Below are 18,443 nucleotides of genomic sequence, written 5' to 3' on the forward strand. Positions count from 1 at the left end.
TCATTCAAAGTGAACTTGAGAAGCTGAGTATGTGTAGCAGTTGAGAGCTTCCCAGGTTGTGCTAGTGGAAAGGAATCTGTCTGTCAATTCAAGAGACACAAGAGCCATAGTTTCAATCTCTGGATCAGAAAGGTCCCCTGGAGAAGGAAATGGCAACCCACTCCAGTATTCTTACCTGGAGAATCCCATGGACAGAGGAACCTGGTGGGCTACAGCCCATGGGATCACAAATAGTTGGACATGACTGAACACACATGCCTGGCATAGCAACTGAAAAAGTCTTATAGCAAAATTTTAGTTTAGGTACTAAGCTTGTACAAAAATAAAAATGTAGAACTTTTGGTGAATCACTGGACATCTTCCATTTGGGGAAATAAAACTAAATGCTCATTCACATTTATTTCTTCTATTTAACTTGCTACCCCATGATGGCATCTTTTCTTCAAGGGTAATTGCTGCTCTTGTTAGCTTTGCTAGCTTTCCTATATCTGGAGCCAAGTCTTTCCAGCAGTGCTTAATCCCTTCAAGGAGAGAGAAACTTCTGGTCTTTTATAAGCTCATGTCTATTCTTAATAGAACTTTTATTTGAAAGGCTCTAATAAATTAGTTTCTAAATACGTATATGATATATATATGTCTTAATGGCTCTAAGTGCTAACCTGGTAAAATTTTAAAAATTAATAAAAGTTTCAACCTTCTTATCTATGTATAAGGTACTTTGTTGAGTGACAACAATCTTCCTATTTTAAGAAGACCAGAGCAGTATAAATGAGAATCTATGTACATGTGTGCTAAGCCACTTCAGTCATGTCCAACTCTGTAGCCCCATGGACTGTAGCCTGCCAGGCTCCTGCCATGCTATTTTCTAATAGCAAAAAATTACAAAAATTGTAGACTAAGACTAAATTACATAACTACTGTGTATAAATTATATAACCACTATTCCAGCGGGCACATAAATTGGCTTAAATAATGAGAATAATGATATCAATACTGCCTAGGTTTACTGAGTTAAACTGTGGAGTTATGTGCTGTTACTATTCTCAGATGCATATTATTTTCAATAAACATTACACAAACACAATTTATAAAGTTTGATAAGCTCCACTTAAAATGAACTCTCCCATCAATAGTCCTAGTCTAGGAGGTTATTTTTTGTAATAAATATCATCTGTTTTTCATTACCAGAATGTTCTATAGTAGCTTTTAAACAGTCGTGAAGCAAGATATAATGCAAAAGTTCACAGGCTAGGAACTGAAAGCAAAGGAACCCATCCAAAGTCATTCTTAGCTTCTTTATAGGGAAGGCTGGCAAAGAAACAGAAATATCTGCTTTTACCCAATTCCCTTTTAACACAATTTGAGTCTAATAATTCCGTCTGCTAAAAGGTATGAAACTAAAAGTGTTAGTTGCTCAGTCATGTCCTAATGTTTGCAAACCCATGGACTATAGCTCACCAGACTCCTCTGACCATGGAATTCTCCAGACAAGGACACTGGAGTGGGTAGCCATTCCTTTCTCCAGGGGGTCTTCTGGACCCAGGGATGGAATTAGGGTCTCCCACTTTGCTTAAGGATTCTTTATCATGTGAACCACCAGGGAAGCTAAAAGTCATAGTATTTTCAAAATTGTCTTCAAATTTAAATTGACTTTGTGGCTATCTTTATGACATTAAGTTTCTAATCTATTCTTTTACAGTATATTCACATCCTAAGTAACAAATCACACTTACAGGAGTGTTCATAATGATAACCTGCCCAAGAAGATCACTGACTGATCTTACTGTAGTCATTGACAGCATATATTATAGCAGGATTCAAAATATTTTGCCCTGTAATCTTTCACAGATGTTTATTCAAGTAGGGACTTCTCCAGATGTAGGCAACACAAGAAAACAGAAGATATGAGCAATATAATAGTTCTTGAAATATCATTCAATATGAGCAAATAGGGTAGCTCAGGACAGCCAAGCTAGGTTTATGCATTAGAAATTACTGTGAAGGGAATTTGGTTCTTTATTAACATAATTTACTGGCCATTCAATTAATCAGCCATGAAATAGGTTGTCTGCAATGGCTGCTACAGAGAAAGTTCTGCACTGGTTACTGCCTGCCAGCATTGACAACGCACATAGGAGACTGAAACCTGAAATTTAGGTGAAAGATTTAGGTCTGCTTTTGTGAATTGTGTGACCATTCAGAAGTTTCTTGACAACTCTTAGACATAATGCTCTCAGATAGGAATGAGTCCAATACAAGCCTCACTCCACCAAAGTGGTTGTCCTGTGGCAATGATTTACATAAAAGCTTGTGAAAACATGATCTCCTTATTAGACTCTCAAGTGCTATTTCAAATCTTTGACATTGGGCCTCTAAGATGCTTATGTTCAAGTTATAAAGAAAATGCTTTCACCAACAGATTCAACAGAGTTATCTTAAATTAATCCTGTAATATAAGAACTAATTTGTTGTCATGTTTATTTGGAGATTTGGAAAATGAAGTTAATAAAGATTTTACCACTTGCCAAACATTTTTTAGCCAGTGAGTGTTTGAACTGTAATGTGAATATAGTCCTTTTGATGTTAAAGTTCATGCCCCTTTTCCTATGATGCTTTTTTGCAAAGCAATTCTTCTCAAGTAACAAATAGAGGATGGAGGAGGGTGCATTTGTTTTTGCTAAAGAAAATGTGTTTAAATTTCTCTAAAAAACTTATGTGATTAGAGATGGAGAACTCAGGGTGAAGTCTAAAATTTCTGAGTGGCTTTAGCACAAAGTCACTGTAGGGGCAAGCACAGATCTCCCGGCGCCTTCCCATCACGTTGTGGCATCTTAGCACTGATCATAGATACCTACGGCATTGTAACATATTGGTGAAGAAATGAAGAAGGTTTGGGGTGAACAGCATCCAGGACTGTGGTAATTAATATCATATTATTAGTGAGAACTAGATTTTTCAGTCGTTAGATAGTTCAGTTAACTTTGGCACAGAGATAACAAGTTAGATTTATTTCAGTGACATTTGCAAGTAACACAAGGAAATCAGAATCATTATGTAATTGTGTTTTTTTTAACTCAAACAAAATTAAGCCCTATCCACAAGTTAATGAAATTTAACTCTTTCCAAAACTTAAATCCACATTTAAGCTTTTGCAAATGACTTTACAAACCAAGATTCGCGCAATCTGCATATAAAACCTGTGCTTTTTGGTCATAAATAGGGGATATGGAGAAAGTTGAATTGGAAATAGATAAGACTGCTAGTTGGAAAACCAGGGGAAAATTAACTGTGGGAGTTCAAACAGAAGCTAAGTACTGCTTGAAGCACAGGTAGTGAGAGTGGAGAGAAGGATTGAAAGAGAAACAATAGAAATCAGTGATCTGATTTAGGTCAAAAGTGGGATCAAGTTAAGTTAATAGAATAAATGCTTTGATGAAAAAAGAAAATTGTGCCACTTAGGTCATTTACAAAAGAGACAAAGAGGAGATTGTGAGAGAGGAAATTTGTATGTGTAGGTGACGGGATGTTGATGAAATAACGATATCAAATTTGCATATAGTATATTTGAGATAGTTGGGAGAAATCCAGGTAGGAAAAAAAAATCATGCATGCGTGCTCTGGAGACAAATATTAACTGGATATATATATACTGATGATTTAGTCATTAGGTCGGGTCTGACTTTTGTGACCCCATGGCATGTAGCCTGCTAGGCTCCTCTGTTCATGAGATTTCCCAGACAAGAATACTGGAGTGGGTTTCTATTTCCTTCTTCGGGGGATCTTCCCAACCCAGAGATGGAATCTGGGTCTCCTGTGATACAGGTGGATTCTTTACCAACTGGGCCACCAGGGAAGGCCATATGTGTATCTACCTCTCAAATATTAAATAAGGATGTAAAGAACCTAGTAGAGAATCCACCTGCAATGCAGGAGGCCTGAGTTCAATTCCTGGGTTGGGAAGATTCCCTGGAGAAAGGAAAGGCTACCCACTCCAGTATTCTGGCCTGGAGAATTCCATGGACTGTGTAGTCCACGGGATAGCAAAGAGTAGGACACGATTGAACTATTTTCACTTTCACTTCAATGTCAACAGAATTACATTTTAATAGAGAATCCACAGCATTCAGAACTAAATGTCAGCTATCAATTCATAATAGAGACTTTATTACATTTTATCCTAATTTTGTGCATGCGAATGAGGCATTTATTATTTTAAAATACTTTGAAGCTATTTTAAAAATATTTCATTAGAATTAGGATCAAATCAAACAAACTTTCTATTTCAAATTGGTAGCCTACACTTAGTTCTGAGTACTGTGAATTCTCTATTAAAATTGTAATTCAGTTGCTGTTACATCCTTATTTAATATTTGAGAGGTAGATACACATTTTTTCTATACTTGTTTCCGAAATATTTTCTCTCCTCTCATTTTATTACATACTTTATTTCATTTTTATACTTCAATATGTTTTTTGAAAATAATAAAAAAGGAATTATAAATAAAATATATTTGTATCAAATGTAACCAAAAATAAACATAAAAAGATAATTCAAACATTTATATGGAAAAAATATACACAGTATTTTTTAACGAGAGGTGAAGAAGGGTTCATCTCTGTTCTCAGTGACCTCAAATCATACTCTGATCACTTCCCTGGGTGGGACTTATCTGCCTTTTGACCTTGGTTATATTCATGTCATTCTCTATCCTGTGGCACAGTCAACTGCCTAGTGAAAGTGTTCCTAGGAGCTATGCTCAAGCAATCTCATACATGGAAATATTCATCACAGGGTCACTTTCTAGGAAACTTGACCTAAAATAGTTATTGTGAAAAGTGACTGTAGGAGGCAGATTCTAAAATGAGATTTTGAAGCTGGATTAACTCTTAGCTCCATGAAAAAGTGAAATATTTCACTACTGTCAGATGAAGTACTGATAACTCCTCAAATGTTGGGATAGCACAATTGTTAAAGTTTCATTGATGATAAATTGAAATGGGATGCCAGTGAAAGGAAATGCAGCCAGTGAAGTACCTGCCTGCTGAGGATAAAGGAATCTATAATGCAGTCCACTAATAATCAAAGGAATAGTCCATGCTCTAACAGCAGGTGGTAGAGAATTATATGGAATTATATCTTCAATATTTATGATCAAGGAGGAGATAAGATAAAATTTGGTAGATGAGAATTTATTAATAAAGGTGCATTATCCTGTGATAACAAAATTTAATATACTGACAGTTCCCCTAGGACAGAATGCTATTAAGCTACTTGTTTAGCATTTGGAAGCATGTAAAAAATGATGGCCCATACTAAATAAAGAAGAAATGTTAAAACTGATATATTAATTGGTGGAAGAATGGATTAAAAGGATCAGCATACTGGGTGCCAAAGTGGGTATACCAGGTAATGCAGAAAACTGTCCAATGTCCCAATGAGTGGAGGGTATTCTATTTAAGAAACGGATTACATACAGTTTTGAGATGAACAGTGTAGACCAGGGTTGGTGCTGCTGTGGAGTAGGAAATGTTAATATTCCAGAATTAGACTCCCCCAAATCAATGGGGATATAGAAATAAAAACCAATAAGATCCAGTTTTCTTAAGACTCACTTATAATGAGCTGCAAAGGTTAAGTGGAAGTCAGAGAAGCCTGGCTAACTCACAGAGAGCTGTGAAGATGGTTTTAAACACTGTGTTCCTAGGAGAAAGAGAGATAAATAGCCAACAAGAGTATTATTTGATCTGTACAGCTAAAAGAAATGAAGGAAAAATGATTTGATGGCTGTAATGTCAAGATCTTTGTCCAATTTTTCTTTGAGCCAATTCTCACAGGGAAGCACATTAACTGCAATTAAGACTGGGTTCCAATGAGAAAGAAACCTTTGGAATACAATGACAATTGTACAGTGCAGTGATTTCCCCATATTCTGGGTACAGTTCTACCTTTCCTGTAAAGTGTTTGACTTATGAGGGTGCAATTCCATATAATATTAGGTTATAGCAGATAACCAATTCATTTTATCACATAGTACGGAGGCAGTGTTTACCGATAGATACATGGAATCCATTACATGTATCAGTCACATACTGTGAAGCTGTTGGCCCCTAAGAGTACATGAATTAGGAAGCAAGGGATGCATTTACAAGTGGGCCCAACAGTGACCACATGGAGAATTTTGCTTCTCTTGCACACAGTTTTAGGCACAATAAATGTGGAGATCCAGCAACCAGCACCTGAGGTTCTTTGCCTGAAGGCTTTCACAATCTTCTCTAGCTTTAGGACTTTGTCTTCTGTTAACTTCTAGGACTTTGTCTAGCTGTTAGGACTTTGTCTTTCTGCCTAGAGAAGGATTTCTCCTCCCATAGACAAAGTTAATTGTCCCATTCAGCTTAAAACTATGACACATGTCATACTAACTTCTAGGCTCCTCTTGCCAAGAGATAAGGAGGTAATGGAAAGTATTACCATATTGTCAGGAACAATTAACCCAGATCACCAGTATGAAGTTGGGTAGCTATTATTTCATGGGGGTGGGAAGGAATACTTTTGAAATACAGGTGATATGATTACGTGTCACTTCATAATTCTCTGCTCAGTGAGTATTAATGGAAAATATAACAGAAGTATCTCTTGTTACCTCACAGACATAATCAAACATAAACTCCACAGTTGAAAAAAGTCTCCATTGACCTACACAAACATCACTTACCCTACTATTCACATAAACTAAAATATATATAGGAATATATTGGACAGCAAAAAATAATCTTAATGCACTGAGTGAAGATGAGAAAATGTGGCGGAAGAAGATATTATTCTCATGTGGAAATATTTTTCACAAATAAATTAGTTTGTGTGAGAAGATTCAAAATCTTCCCATTTTGGTATCTGAGCAGGAATAGCAATGATAGAGTGAACCTTAGTAGGGTCCAACACAATTCAGTGGGATTCTTGACATGGTTTCTTCTGTATCAGCATAGAGGGTTTGACAAGGTATCTGGCAGCCTTACCTGAAACTCAGTAAGTCACTGGCTATTCCCCTTGAAATGTTGAGGCCTCAGCCAACCCTCTGTCAGAGAGCAGTGATTTTACTCTCAGGGGATTTGGAGTCAATAGTAGCATATGGACCATCCAGGACAGAACATGGAAGCAAGAGAACTGCTGGACAATGCTGCCCTATCAGTGGGGAAGGATCACTGTCTACTGGACAGGAAGGGCTGGTATACACAGAGGCACCTGGAGAAAAATATTTATATTTAGTAGTCACATTTTAATGTTGAAATTATATTCTGGCTATCAGACAATTACTGCTGTACAAGTAAGATTTTACTTGAAAGATTTTGTTTAAAGAAAGATTTTACTTAAAAATCAACAATGCTTTCAAAACATTTCATGAAAACAGAAGAACTTGCACATCAGGAAGGTAAGGTGGTGTTGTTGTTCAGCCTCCCAACAACTGTCTGAGTCTTTGTAATCCCATGGACCGTAGCATGCCAGGCTTCCCTGTCCCTCACCGTCTCCTGGAGTTTGTCCAAGTTCATGTTCATTGCATTGGTGATGCTGTCCAGTCATCTTGTTCTCTGATGCCCTCTTCTCCTTCTGCCCTCAATCCTTCACAGCACTGGGGACTTTTCTAATGAGTCATCTATTCACATCAGATGACCAAAATACTAGAACTTCAGCTTCAGCATCAGTCCTTCCAGTGAATATTCAGGGTTGACCTCCCTTAAGACTGATTGGTTTGACCACTCCTTGCTGTCCATGGGACTTTCAGGAGTCTTCTCCAGCAGTTCGAAGGCATCAACTATTTGGCATTCTGTATTCTTTACAGTCCAGCCCTCACGATTGTATGTGACCGCTGGCTTGACTATACCATAGCCTTGACTGTACAGAGTAATGTCTCTGCTTTTCAGCACACTGTCTAGGTTTGTCATCACTTTCCTGTCAAGAAGCAGTCGTCTACTGATTTCATGGCTGCAGTCATCGTCTGCAGTGATTTTGGAGCCCAAGAAAAGGAAATTTGTCATTATTTCCACCTTTTCCCCTTCTATTTGCCATGCAGTAATGGGGGCACATGCCATCATCTTAGCTGTTTTTAATACTTAGTCCTAAGCTGGCTCGTTCACTCTCATCCTTCACTCTCATCAAGAGGCTCTTTATTTCCTCTTTGCTTTCTGCATTAGAGTGGTGTCATCTGCATACGTGAGGTTTTTGATGTTTCTCATGGCTATTTTGATTCCAGCTTATAACAAATAAGAAGGATCACCATCTTACTAGACTGGTAAGCCTATCTTACTGATGGGCTGGTATACATGGTGACATCTGGAAAAAAAATTATTTATATTTTAGTAGTCACATTTTAATGTTAAAATTATATTCTGGCTATCATTCAATTACTGCCATACAAGACACTAAAGAAAGATTTCATTTAAAAATCAATAGCACTTAAAAACTTTTCCTGAAAGTAAAAGAACTTCCACATCAGGAAGGTCAGGTGTGTTTCTCATATATTCTTGGTGAGCTATACACAGAGCAACATATTTGCTACATGGATCCTATAATTTGATTTATATATATTTTTCCATTTCTCCATTAAAATAAACATTAGAAAGAGAAATCACATTTGGGAGCCAGGGCAAAACATAAAAACGATAGACTTTTTATTTTTTAAATATTTTTTTCAGGTTTTCAGGTTCTTCTTGGTTATCTATTTTAAATATGGCAATGCATACATGTCAATCTCAAATTCCCAATCTATCTCTTTTCTCCATCCTTCCCTCCAGCAATCACAAATTCATTTGCTAGGTCTGTGAATCTGTTTCTTTTTTGTAAATAAGTTCACTTGTATCATTTTTTAAAGATCCTGCATATATGAGATGTCATGTCATAAATGTCTTTCTCTGTCTGATTTACTTCACTTAGTATGATAATCTCCAGGTCCATTCATGTTGCTGCAAATGGCATAGTTTCATCCTTTTAAATGGCTGAATGATACTCTGTAATACATATGTATCACATATTCCTCATCCATTCATCTGTCAATGGACGTTCAGGTTGCTTGCATGCCTTGGCTATTGCAATAGTGCTGCAATAAATACTGGAGTGAGTATATCCTTTTGAAATAGGTTTTTCTCTGGATATATGACTAGGAGTGTGATTACTAGGTCATATGGTAGCTCTATTTTTAGGTTTTCAAGGAATCTACATATTGTTCTCCACAGTGGCTACACCAATTCATATTACCACTAACAACATAGAAATGTTTCTTTCTCTCCACATCCTCTTCAGCATATATTGTTTATAGATTTTTTTTATGATGGCCATTCTGACTTGTGTGAGGTGTTATCTCATTGCAGCTTTGATTTGCATTTCTCCAATAATTAGTGATGCTGAGCATCCTTTCATGTGCCTCTTGTCCATCTGTATGTCCTCTTTGGAGAAATATATATTTAGCTCTGGTGTCCATTTTTTGATTGAGCTGTTTGTTTTTTTGGATATTGAGCCAAATGAACTGTTTGTAAATTTCGGAGACTAATTCCTTGTTGGTAGCATCATTTGCTAATATTTTCTCTCATTCTGAGAGCTATCTTTTAATTATATTTGAGTTTTCTTTGCTGTGCAAAAGTTTTGAGTGTAATAAATTCTCATTTGTTTATTTTTGCTTTTATTTCCATTACTCTGGGAGACAGACCAAAAAAGATTCTGCTGCAATTTATGTCAATGAGTGTTCTGCCTATGTTTTTATCTAAGAGTTTTATAGTATCTGGTCTTACATTTGGGTTTTTAACCCATTTTTGAGTTTATTTTTGTGTATGGTGTTAAAGAATGTTCTAGTTTCATTTTTTATATGTAGCTATCCAGTTTTCCTAGCACCATTTATTGAAGAGACTGTCTTTTCTCCATTATATAGTCTTGCCTCCTTTGTTATAGGTTAATTGACTATAGGTGTGTGTGCGTGGGGGTGGGTGGGTAGGGATCTAGGGAAAGAGATATCTAGAACAAGACACAAAAAAGAGTTTAAAAGGAATTTTTTTCATCATGTCACTTTTAGAAAGTGAAAATGGCAAGTTACAAACTAAAGGAATCATATTTAAAATTTCCAAATCGAAATGTAAAATAATAAGGAATGTAAATCAATAAGAAGTAAAATCAATAAGAAGTAAACAAATGACTTATTTAAAAAATGGCCAAGAGATATAAATAAGCATTTTACAGAAGAGAAAGCATGTATGACAAACAAACATATGAAAGGATATTCAACATCAATGTCAATCAGGAAAACACAAGTCAAGATCATATGCAGTTTTGTTTACACATAATTAATTGGAAAAAAGGACACAGAATGTGTGAAAGTAACGAAGTGTTGACAGTATCAGTCACAGAGCCTCAGTACATTGCTGGAGAAAGTGTAAATTGTTATAACTGCTTTGGAAAACAATCACTTTCTCCTGTAGCTGAATATTTCATGCCTAAGTATATACCAACAGTAGAACACATGTATAAGAATGCTTATAAGAATAATTTATAAAACTTAGAAACAACTCTACCTCTGGTCAGCAGGAAAATAGATTAGTATACCATAGTATATTGATACAATGGAATATTTAATAGCAGCCAAAACTGAACCATTGCAATGTTTCCAAACATTAATGAATTTTAGGAATGTTATAGGAAGCTTAAAATTAGGTCACCACATTTTTTATAACTTGATACTCTTTTCATGGAGTTTCCTGAGCAGCTCAGCTGGTAAAATATCTGCCTGCAATGGAAGACACCCTGGTTTGATTCCTGAGTCAGGGAGTTCCCCTGAACAAGGAAATGGCAACCCACTCCAGTATTCTTGCTTGGAGAATTCCATGGACAGAGGAGCCTGGTGGGCTACAGTCCATGGGGTTACAAAGGGTCAGACATGACTGAGGGACTACACACAGAGACAGGACTCTTTTTATAATGTTAAAAGTGTATCTTATAAATATGTGACACAATGTTATTGTTGTTTAGTAGCGAAGTCTTGTCTGATGCTTTGCAACCCCATGAACTATAGCCCACCAGGTTCCTCTGTCCATGAGATTTCCTAGGCAAGAATACTGGAATGGGTTGCCATTTCCTTCTCCAGGTGATCTTCCTAACCCAGGGATCAAATCCACATCTCCTGAACTGCAGGTGGATTCTTTACCACTGAGCCACCAGGAAAGCCATGAGGACAGAAGTAGGATTATATAAGGAGGAGAACAAGAAAGTGATAAACACAGAATTTAGAATAGTAGTTATTTCTGGTGAGGGGAAAAGGTTATAAGGTTTGTGTTGGAAATAATATGAATGTCTGTTATTAAGGTTCTAGCTTTGGTCTGGGGTTGTAACTTATTAACAACTGATCAACTATTTAATTAGAGCAGACTCTTCAAGATCAGTAGTTACCATGTATCATGAACTAAAATGAATCTAAGAAGCACTAAGGATAAATAAAACCTAAAGAGCATTCAAAACATGTGATGGAAAAAAAAAGTAAAAAGGGTATACAAGTAAAGCTAACTAAATAAATAAAGCATTGATGAAGTCACAAAGAATACTGAAGATTTCCCTGTTTGTACTGTTTGTTGTTCAGTCACTAAGTCCTATGCAACTATTTGCTAACGAATGGACTGCAGCATGCCAGGCTTCCCTGTATTTCCCTATCTCCCGGAATTTCCTCAAACTCATGTCCATTGAATCAGTGATGGCATCCAACCATCTCATCCTTTAAGAAGAGCTAACTTATTGAAAAAGACCCCGATGCTGGGAAAGATTGAAGGCAGGAGAAGGGGGCGACTGAGGATTAGATGGTTGGATGACATCACGAACTCAATGAACATGAGCAAATTCCTGGAGGGAGTTTGAAGAACAGGGAAGCCTGGCGTGCTGCAGTCCATATGGTCGCAAAGCATCGGATGCAATTTAGCAACTGAAAAACAATAATCCTTACTGAGGTGAAAAAGAGTCAACTAGGCATTTCTTAAAACATGAAGACTTTTTAAATAATTATTTATTTTATTGAGATATAGAATATACCATTGAAGAAGGGCTAGATCATATACAAAACAGAACTTTGATCCATAGTTTATAGCAACCAATCCAGGAAGCCAAACCATCTTTTTGGTCAGTGACAATAATCACCCTGGGAAGCCAGCCTGTTTTTTGTAAGTCACATTTGTAGAAAGTCAGGCAGCTATCTCTAGAAGTCAGCCTAGAAAGCCAAACGATAGCCCCTGTGATAATTGACAATAAATGTCTAGAACTTGAAAATAACTGACAAATTTCCAATTTTGATGCCATTTTAAAAGGGGGGAGCAACTAGAAAAGTTCAGATACATACCTCAACCAATCACAAAGAATGACCCGTTTCTGATTAGCCTATTTGATGTCCAAACTCTTTAATTACTCTCTTATAGTATTACCATTAGCTGAGTACAATCATATACCATCAATGCAGTAGTCAGTGATGTGTTCAAGGCATTCAGCCCTATTGATATCATTTGGGAATTTTTTGGAAATGAAGTCTTGGGCACCAAGACTTACTGAATCAGAAAGATTGATAATGAGGCACAGTGGTTATGATAAGGTAATTCTGATATAACTAAAGCATATGAACAAGTTACCTAATATTTGAACACTTAGAGAAACCACTTCTCAAATAACTTGAAGCAATTATGGAATCTGAAGTTCTGAATGTCCTTCACTATTTGTTCTTTAACATTAATTTTATAGTTAAACTTCTAAAACCATACCATGAATTACACATTCCCCTATTTCTTTCATTTTTTTCCAGTTATTAAACAAATATTTATTGAATGCCACATAGCCTTGGTTCCTGCACACTCTCCTAAAAAAACAAGTTTACAATAGAAACATGAGTAAGTGAGATACACAGATAGGTAAGCCACAAAAAGAAAATCTGTTTAGTGTTATATAGAATAAGAAAAATATTTTATGGGTTACTTATATCTTGCTAGGTACACCATTTCTTTGGAAATTTTGATTGCAATTCACTCCTGGTGGCTCAGATGGTAAAGAATTTGCCTGCACTGCAAGCCTGGGTTTGATCCCTGGGTCAGGAAGATTCCCTGGAGAAGGGAATGGCTATCCCTCTTAATATTCTTGAATCGAGAATTCCAAGGGATAAAGGAGCCTGGCAGGCTATAGTACACAGGGTTGCAAAGAGTCAGACACTGCTGAGTGACTAACACTTTCACTTTTCACGTACAAATTAAATTCAAATCCTTCCTGAGATACACAAAACATAATGCCTCCTTCCATTATTCTACATAAGCTCCATCTTCAGACACTGTTCTCATACACGTTCAGCAAATCCTCTACTCTTCCTTCATCTTTCTCCCAGGAATGAACTCTCATATACTACCTGCTGATTTAATTCTTACCCATCAAAGTAGATCCATGATAAGTACAAAGCATATCCTTCTCTGATCTCCATACATCTTTTTCTGGATTTATCTTTTATTACTTCTGCCTTAAACTTCCTAATATATGGCCTCAATTATTATTTTTTAAGCCTAAAAATATTTGTTTACATCATTCCTTGAGCCAAGAATGGCTTTTGTGGTAATACAATTTATCAGTAGCATATTCAAGGAGAATGTAAAGCATCTCTTCTGTAAAACTTCCTTATCAGGAAAGATCTTTTCCTACAAGTTCTCTCAGCATTTAAAGCTTCTATTAATAATACATATATAAAATCTATCATACAATAAGTTTAAAGTTTGTCATAGATTTATGTGCAGAAATAATCTGTAAGTGGTAAACTCCCGAAGGTCCAGCCTGAGTTTTATGTAGCCTTAAATTCTTATGTGGCCTTAAAATCACCTAACATAATTTCTTACATATGGATAAGTTATGGAAACTTTTAATAATTATTTGTTACTCTTTAAAAATTTACAACTTTCCTGTGACTCCTTTAAAGGGGCAATACTTCTCTGATTCCAAAAAATATGTATTTATAGAAGCATGAATACAGAAAATAATAAAAATGAAATGATTCTGGTAAAGATGAAAATAGGGAATATTTTGATGTATCTTCTTCCAGTTTTTTTTTTTTTTTCCCCCATGCCTTTGTGTATTTAGGTCTATGGATTATTCCACCCATTTTCACATAAACTTTGGTGTTGAATTTTTAGCACATCAGTAAATATCAGTTAGAAGCAAAATTGTTATGTACTTTCTTCAATACATATTTTTCTTCTTACTTTTTGATATTGTTTTTCTATTTTCACTGAGAGTATATTGAGTAAAATGATGTTATCTCCTGAATCTTTTATATTTCTGGTTGTGACCAGAAGAGTTACTTAACTATATTAAAACTTGATTGATCTGATTTATTAACAAAATTTATCAAAGGTTTTGAAAGAGATTATCAAAATTAAGTTTATTACTGGGGGAGAGAGTAACCATTTTTAAGATCTTTAATAAGATATAATTCACATGCCATAAATTTCTTCCTTTTAATATTTTTTTAATACATTCACAATGGTATCCGTCTATCACTACCCCCAAGTTCAGAGCATTTTCTTTACTCCAGAAAGGAAAAAGGTCATTTCTCACTTCACCTCCACCAGCCTTAGAATCCACTAATCTGCTTTTTGTCTCTAAGAATTTGCCTATTCTGGACATTTTATATAAATACAATGTTTCTATATGTGTTCTTTTTGTGACTTACTTCTTGTTAATAGTGTAACATTTTCAATATTCTTCTGTGTTGTTGCCTGTATCAAACTTCGTTCATTTTTTATGCCTGAATAATATCCATTGCATGAATATACCATGGGTTTTTGTTGTTGTTGCTGCTGTTAACTCATAGGTCAATGGATATTTGGAGTATTTGCACTTTTGGACTATTCTGATCGGATTTCCCTGGTGGCTCAGTTGTACAGAATATATTTGCCAAAGCAGAAGACGTGGGTTCAATCTCTGAACCCACTCCAGTCCTCTTGCCTGGGCAATCCCATGGACAGAGGAGCCTGGCAGGCTACATACAGTCCATGGGGTACAAACGAGTTGGACATGACTTAGCAACTAAACAACGACAACCATTATGATTAATGATGCTGTGAACATTTATGTACACATCTGTGTATGTTTTCTGGGTAGAATCTCTTTGTAGTGGTGGATGTGGACCTGGGTTCCTTCTCCCAGAGCAACATCTGCCTTATAAACAGGGCTCTGAGTGAAAGCAGGTGCCTCAGGGTCTTCTCAGCTTGCCTCTCTTGATGTAAAAGTCTCTGCCGTCTGAGTGAGCTGGGGTGAACGTGACAGAAGGCCCTCACATCCGTGGCCTGCCTCCCCTGGACAGAACCTCCTCCTTGAGAGTGGAGGTTGACGATGATAAGAATCGCTGGCCTCTCAGCCTTTCTATCTGGGAGTAAAATTTCTACGACATGGGAATGCCAGTGCTTTAGCCCTCAAGCAAGAGTGAGGGAAGGCAAGCTCTGTCTTTTCGACTGTTAATGCTTCCATGAGGCCAGGGCAGTGGATGAGAGCAGGGAAGCTGTGGCAGACTCTGCCTTTATGATGATGATTGCTGACATCTTCCAGAATTAAATAGTTCATAATTTTCTCTATACCTTTAGGACAATTTCTGGAGAATTTATATTATTTTATCATGTTCATCATTTATGGCTCTTCTTATTAGGAGATGATTTCCCAAGCTTCTAATGCTACCATAACAGACATGCTCCTATGTCCTCTCCCATATCGTCTAGCAGATATGATTCCTGGTTTCACCCAGACATGCTCCTTGTAGGGTTACCACTTTTTGAGTATTTAGACACAATTTACGCTCTTTATGTAAAGAATTATATTAAACACTTCTGACATAATTATTAATACACTTATTTTGCAATTAACAAAACTGTGACTAAACCTGCACATAATCAGTGCTCTATTGTTGGAATGTAAATCCAGTTTTGTCTCAGTCCAAAGCTCATGGTCTTAAACAAAATGTTGGCATACAGAAAAGAGAATGATGTCTTGCAGATTAGGACCTAGTCAGCCTCCAAAATATTGACTACAGGATTGAAGCTTCAGGAGATGAAATATTGGGCAACTGGGGAGTGGCATACTAGAGAAAGTGATTCTTGGTAAGTGACCAAGAAAACTCAACTCATTTTCACATTTTATCAGGGTTGCCTGCTTCTAGCAATTGCTTTGGGTTTACTGAAATGATATAAAAATTACCCAAAGGCATGTGACTGATTATATAACAATTTTCAGTTTCAGCAATGTACATCAAATTACCAGCCAGCCTGAAAAGTACATGAGTGTATTATAATCTGTGTGGGAGAAGCCTTTAATGCAGCCGAAACTTTTCTTTAGTAATGAACCTCTCAAACCCATCAGCCAATTACTGTTATTTCTTCATATTATGTCAATGGTAGACAAGGATTTAAGGGAAAAAAAAAATCAAGGACTCTACAAACACTTAAGGATTAATTCACAGGTTAGTGTATACATTGTTCAGTATTAGCTCCAGAGTAAATTGGCATATAAACATTTTTAGACCTGCTTCTCACTCACTTGCCACACCAACTCCAACAACAAAGTTGGTAACTGAAACTAGATCCTGAAAAGTGAGTGTTTTCAGGATTCATCAGTGACTCATTTTATTTTTATGCCATGTAATTCCCTTTGAACTCTTTTAAATTAAATTTTACATTGGGGCTGTCTTATAAACACTTTCTTCAACTACTATCTGAGTCCAGCTCCTTTTCCAAGGACTGAAATCACATATAAAAAGTATGAGCAGTAATTTTGCATAAAATACAATCAATAAAGTATGTGTTTGTTAATTTGATTTACATGATTGTTATATTTAGAGCATTAAAATTATAACAAGACTAAAGCAAAATCAAAAACACTTAAACCATAGCCTTGGAGAAACTTTTAAATTAGAACACATTCCTAGAATGATACAGAATATTGTCTTTATTATAGTTTTGATCATGTGCGAGCCTCTATATCACGGAAATTATATCTAATCCTGAAAACAATTTCATGAAGATGATGCATGATGTTCTCCTTTTGCAGGTGTAAAGCTGAGATACCACAGCCAATGAGCAGTACAGCCAAAACTCAGAGCCCTGTCTCTTAAGATCCACTTCTACTATCTCTGTGCACATCCCTGGTTCATGGTGGCATATGACACTCTGGGCTACCTTGAAGGGACTTAAAATCTTTATTTTTCTTTTCCCCAATATGTCCATATTATCAGGTGAAATTTAACACCCTTTAAAATCAGGTAGTTAAAAGAGGGGAAAGGAGTGACTTGTTCAGACTTAATGGACAAGAAATGAAAAAGAGATTATTTTCATTCTATCCTAACCCCCTCATGCACAGGAATTGTGTGTGTCTTATTTCAAAGGTAACATCAAGAGGACTTTACTTGGCTGCCTAGGTTTTCCTACTAAGATCCTGAGGAAAGTCAGAGGACCAGGAGTGGTTCTACAGATGTCCACCTAACACGTTGGATGTAATGCTGCAAAGCAAACTTCAAGCTAGGCATCAGATTCATTACGGGGCTCCCCTCATTTGACTGTTGTCATTAAGAGTAAACTGGATTCTCATCTTCTTAACATAAATACATCAAAAATAAGAGGGACAACTGTTGAGTCTACCAGGTTATCTGACATAAGAAGAAACCCATATATGATAAGTCAGAAGTCTTTTGTTTTAGATTTAGGTTTTGTTTAATAGTACAACCTTAATTTGATTTTGAATAGATTTTTGACAACAACATGTTTAGTTACTAAAAACTGGCAAATTGATGGTTATGAACTGAATCATGTCTTTCAAAATCCATATGTTGAAGCCCTACCATCCAGTGCAACTATATTTAGCTATAGAATTCTTAAGAAAATAATTATGGTTAAATGAATTCACAAGGGTTGGGCTTTAATCCATTATTGATGCCCTTATAAGAAGGAGGACACCAGAGAGCTCTCTCTCCATATCTAGACATAATGAGAATGTGACTGTCTGCAAGCCAAGGAGAAAATACTCCCTAGAAACCCACCCTGCTCGTACCTTGATTTTGGACCATCTCCAGAACTGTTAAAAAAAGATTTCTTTTATTTAAGCTACCTGGTGTGTGGTAGTTTATTATGGTCATCCTTGCTGACTAATACAGTAGTTAAGGGAAGACTTAAGCATACAGAAACTTGTTGTTTGGCTAATAACTACTTAAACAATAACATTAATAATGTGCATTTAAAGGTTTTAGACTCAGGACTCAATAAGTGTGTTTTAAAGCACTTCAGTTTCTTGATATTTGCCAGTGAAAGAAGTCATTTGAATTTACAATATCCAAATGCAAAATGATACATATAATTTTGAAGGGAGGAAGAAAGTTTATAGACCCTATCTTTATTTTGTGTTTGTATCTGTCTGGTTCTAA

This window comes from Muntiacus reevesi, chromosome 8 (genome assembly GCF_963930625.1).
Source record: "Muntiacus reevesi chromosome 8, mMunRee1.1, whole genome shotgun sequence".
Lineage (NCBI taxonomy): Eukaryota > Metazoa > Chordata > Mammalia > Artiodactyla > Cervidae > Muntiacus > Muntiacus reevesi.